Source organism: Sminthopsis crassicaudata, chromosome 1 (genome assembly GCF_048593235.1).
Source record: "Sminthopsis crassicaudata isolate SCR6 chromosome 1, ASM4859323v1, whole genome shotgun sequence".
NCBI lineage: Eukaryota > Metazoa > Chordata > Mammalia > Dasyuromorphia > Dasyuridae > Sminthopsis > Sminthopsis crassicaudata.
The window spans coordinates 144,545,417-144,550,460 of record NC_133617.1 but is presented as its reverse complement, the minus strand read 5'-3'; positions in this window follow the sequence as shown (position 1 = coordinate 144,550,460).

Below are 5,044 nucleotides of genomic sequence, written 5' to 3'. Positions count from 1 at the left end.
TCTTGGCTGCATACCAAGTTCCTTAGCCTTTCGGAATATCATGTTCCAGGCCCTGCGTTCTTTTAATGTGGATGCTGCTAGATCCTGGGTTATCCTTATTGTGGATCCTCCATATCTGAATTGTTTTTTTCTAGCAGCTTCCAATATCTTTTCCTTTGTCCGATGGTTCTTGAACTTGGCCACTATATTTCTTGGCGTTTTGATTTTAGGGTCCCTTTCAGTAGGTGATCGATGAATTTTCTCAATGTCTATTTTACCCTCTGTTTCCAAAACGTCTGGGCAGTTCTCTTTGATAATTTCCTCGAAAATGGTGTCCAAGCTCTTTTTTTCCTCCCATTTTTCAGGGAGTCCGATTATTCTCAAATTGTCTCTCCTGGATCTGTTTTCCAGGTCTGTTTTCTTTCTGGTAAGGTACTTGACAGTCTTTTCAATTGTTTGATTTCTCTGGTTTTGCTTAACTCCCTCTTGGTTTCTCCTTGAGTCATTCATTTCTACTTGTTCCAGTCTAATTTTCAATGATGTATTTTCTTCACTCACTTTTTTTATATCTTTTTGTAATTGTCCCATTGAGTTTTTATCTTCTATGGAATTTTTTTTCCATTTTATCCATTTTATTTTTTAGAGAGCTGATTTCTTTTTCCAGCTCACTAATCCTGTTTTCCTTGGAGTTGTTTACCTTTTCCAGCTCACTAATCCTGTTTTCCTTGGAGTTGTTTACCTTTTCCAGCTCACTAATTTTGTTTCTCAATGATTTGATTTCTTTATGCACTCTGTCTTTGAATCCATGGGATGACTTCTCCAGGCTCTCTTGCCAAGCTTCCCTTTCCTTTTCCCATTTCTCTTCCAGCTCTCTTGTGAGAGCCTTTTTGATTTCCTCTATGAGGTTCTTTTGTATTGAGGAGCAGCTTATATCCCTCCCAGGGGATACATCTGGGGACATTCTGTTCCTAGTCTCCTCAGCATTTGAAGTCTTCTCCCTCTCCACACAGAAGCTGTCAATGGTTAGAGCCCTTTTGAATTTTTTGTTCATTTTGTCAGAGTAGGAATCAAAGAAAACAAACTGACAAGAGAAACAATTGGTCTGTTTTGCGGGGGATGGGGCTGGATGGTATTAATGGGCTTCCTCTACAGACTGGGGGTAGGGCAGCAGAGAGCCACTAACAGAACAGCAATGACTGTACTGAGTCTGCGCTCTGAGGCTCCGAGAACGCACCGAGTCAGTCCAGGTGGGGGTCGGGGGTGGCCGGGCTCTGAGAGATGCTGGCTTTCTGGGGTTTTAATCTTCACCTCCGGTGTTTACACCCTCTCCCTGCTCCTGGCTTGCTGCCAAGACGGAGCATCCATACTGGGGCAAAAGCCCTTTCACAGAAACGGCAGAGATCACACCCCTCCCCCTCCGGTCTGAGCTGTGTGAGCTGCCTGTCTTGCTCTGGCTGCCTGCCCTCAGTCTGCGCCCAGTCTGATTGACCCTCCCCCGAGCAAACACAGACCTTTTCTGGCGACTTTCAAGGATGTCTTCTCTTGGTGATTATTTGTGGATTTCTTTCTGGGTCAAGCATTAAGTCAGAGGCTTGTCATGAAGTAAGTTCTGAGAGAAAACGAGGAGCTCAAGCAGCTGTCTGCCTCCACACCGCCATCTTGGCCGGAAGTCCAATAATTATCATTCAGTCAATAGCTAGTGACACCAGAGTGCAGCTGTCTCTTTGTGTATTGCATGTTTTCTTGATATTGATAATCAGAAAATCCCCAAACAATTCCATCCCCTTAATTGTCGCATCCTTTAAGAATCTTTGTATGATTTTGATGTGTGCATGGGAGAGATGTGCAGAGCATATTTTAAAACACCATGATATCTTGGTATTCTAGAGGTTTTCAAACCGTCTAGAAGTGATTAAATACAATTGGGAAATATGAGAAGTTTGTCTATGAGGTTCTGCCATATCCATCAATAAGCATTCATTAAATATCTACTACTATGTTCCTCAAAGATAAAAATGAAACAGTCCCCATCTTCTAGGACCTTACATTAATGGAGGTATAATATGTGGTTACAAGTCCTACAAAAATAAAATGTATGGTAACATTGAAGATAAAGACCCTAGCTGGGGAGAGGGAAGAAGAAATATAAGAAAGATGAATGACATTAAGTGACTCTTCAACTGAGTTTTGAAAAAAAAAAAACTAGAAAGAAGAAGGAAGGATGCTGAGGGGGGTAGAGAGAACTGGAAATACAAATAAAGGCTTTGAGAGTGGAGGGCATTTCCAAGTCATGTAACCAACAAGATAAAGGGTTAGATACTTTCTCTGTTCCTCACAATCTCTCAAATCTCTTCAAAATTATGTTTAAGGGACAAAGCAATTTTAATTGTCTTGGAGAGTGAAAGGAGATATTGTACAAAGTAAGATGAGGACTTTACAATGGGTGACCTGCAATGAATTGGTGCTTAGAGAGACTGAGAATCAGGATTCCTGAAGGCAACTGGCATTCAGAAGAATGGTTGGTGATGGGGGTTTTCTCAAATCATGTCTGTGGCTTATTCATTAATACATTCAGCAGCCATTAAGTGTCTACTATATTAATTGCCTTAGACTAGGCCATGGGGATTAGATGTAAATAAATAAGATATGGTCCCTGCCCTCATGTGCCTTATATTCTAATAAAGGAGATCATAGCATCATTGATATAGATTTGGAAAGGACCTTAGAGGTTATCTAATAACCCTTCTCCCTTATTAATATAAGGGAAAAGCTGAAGTACAAAAAAGTTAATTGATTTGTAAAAATCACACAGATATTAAATGGTAAGGGGAGGGTTCAAACCTTATTTGTCTGTCTACAAAATCATCTCTAATTAGAATGTGTTCAATACAGAATAATGGCACAAAATGATATGAAATCATTTGAAGAAGAGATAATTTTAAGTTAAAAAGATTAGGAAAAGTTTCCTTCCTCCTTTGGCATCACAGACTAGATGATCTTTTTTTTTTTTTCCCCAGGGATTTTGCAGGAGCTTCTGCCCAAATCAATTCAATATTTTTAAGCATCTCCTCTTTCCAGAAACTGTGCTAGTTGATAGAGATACAAAACAAAGAGGAAATAATCCCCAACTGCAAAGAGCTTACATTCTACTATGAGGAAAGAACATGTGAATACAAATTATCTACAAATTAATGCAAACCCAAAAACACTGTGTTGGAGGTAGTAGTTAAGAAAGAACTTGAATGATGGAAGGGCTAAACTGGGAAAGTCTCATGAGTTGGACATTGAAGGGACTTAGTGAATCCAAAAAATGAAGGTGAAAAGAGTGTAGTATTTCACATATAGAGAAGAGCCTTGTATAGAGGAAGAGAGAAAAGAGATAAAATATTATATATTGGAAATAACTAGCAATTTAGTACATGAAAGAGAGAGAAATGTGAAAACATTCTAGAAAGAGGTTGGAGTTAGATTGTAAAAGACATTTCTTCAATCCCCACTTGCAGATCTCACATAGAATGTTCTCCTGCATATCTCTAAAGACTTGCTATGTAATCCTGTGCATTACAGTTATACATGCATCTGCCATATCTTCCCACTGCTCAGTAAGCTCAGTGAGGACAGGGATAGAGTGCCCCCAAGCACCTGGCTGACATATTTTATTTCACAGAGAAGGCTCTTAATAAATTGAATTGAAGTGAAATGAAAAGGCATTTGAGTTGGATCTTGAAGGATACAATTTCCAGTGGTGGATAAGTTCTGCCTTGGTTGGATATGAAAATAGAAAATGCTACATTCCAGTTGGGAAGACCAAACATTCATGCATGAAATGATTTAAACAATTGCCTATCAACCAGTATAAATAGTCTATTCAATATGGAAATTACTTTGAAACCATCAGCTCAGCTCCAGGTCTGCTGATGAGAGGAGAATAAAAAGAGCTTTTAATGCTTCACCTTCATTGATCATCTTCTGGAATCTGGCCATAGAAAAGTGTTCAGCAGAGAGATTAGCACAGATTTCTGGACTCAGGCTCTATTTGGATACTAATGGGCAAAATCTGACAGCTACCTCCTTCCACCTCTATGTAGGAAGTCTCCTCAGTCAGGGAAATCACAAAAAGGCAAAAAGGAAGAAGGTAATGGTTATGTTGAGCCATAGCCTCTTTACCAACTCACAACCTGCTTACAGACCTTAGGTGGTCTTGGGAGGGAGTTTTGCTAACCAGAAAGTCCAAACCTTAGAAGCCCCTTGGGATTATGGTTGATGAGGACATCAACTTTTCCCCAATATAGGAATGAGTGGTTCCTGTCCTCAGCCCTTCAAAATTTCACTATTCACATTAATTTTCTTCATCCCAAAGGTTAACTTTGTTATGTCTAAATTTCAAGTTTTCCTGGAGACTGTTATTTGGATTCATTATTTCCACAGAGATCCCAGAAAAGCACCAAATCCAAATGAATTAACTCTGACCAAATTCCAGAGAGAAAAAGGAGGAGGGCCAAATCCATCTTATAGACTCTAAAAGAAACCCAAGCCTCGAAGAGAGTAAGCAACTTATCTCTTATTACACAGTAAGACCAGGCTTGAGAAAAGATAAGAGTGATTCCTTCCCAGCCTCATCCCTGGGGCTCCTATTTCTTCCCTAATGGCTGCCCAGGAAATAAGCTTTGGGAAATATTTTCTCTAGGTTAGAGTTTTGGGCCACTTGGCAAGATGGAATTATGGAAGAGACCATTGTAATGCCAATTGTGATGGAATTTTCTCTTGAAGAAAAGATTTGCAAGACAGTAAAGGCTTTCCAAAGTCAGTTTAATATGAAACCCCTATTTAGGCAGCACAGAATGGAGGCTTTTAAATCTAAATGGCCTCCCTGTTGCACATGAGAAACATTCCCTTCTATTTGGGCCTGTTATGCTTGAGGTTTGGCAATGAGGTGACATCTCCTTAAAAGGAAGAAAAAATACATATTTGTTTTGCTCTGATCCAGGTAGCACATGCTCAGGGAGGAAATGAATGCCTTTGAATGGGGTGTTTGCCACTTTCAGTATAAATAATACTGATTTGT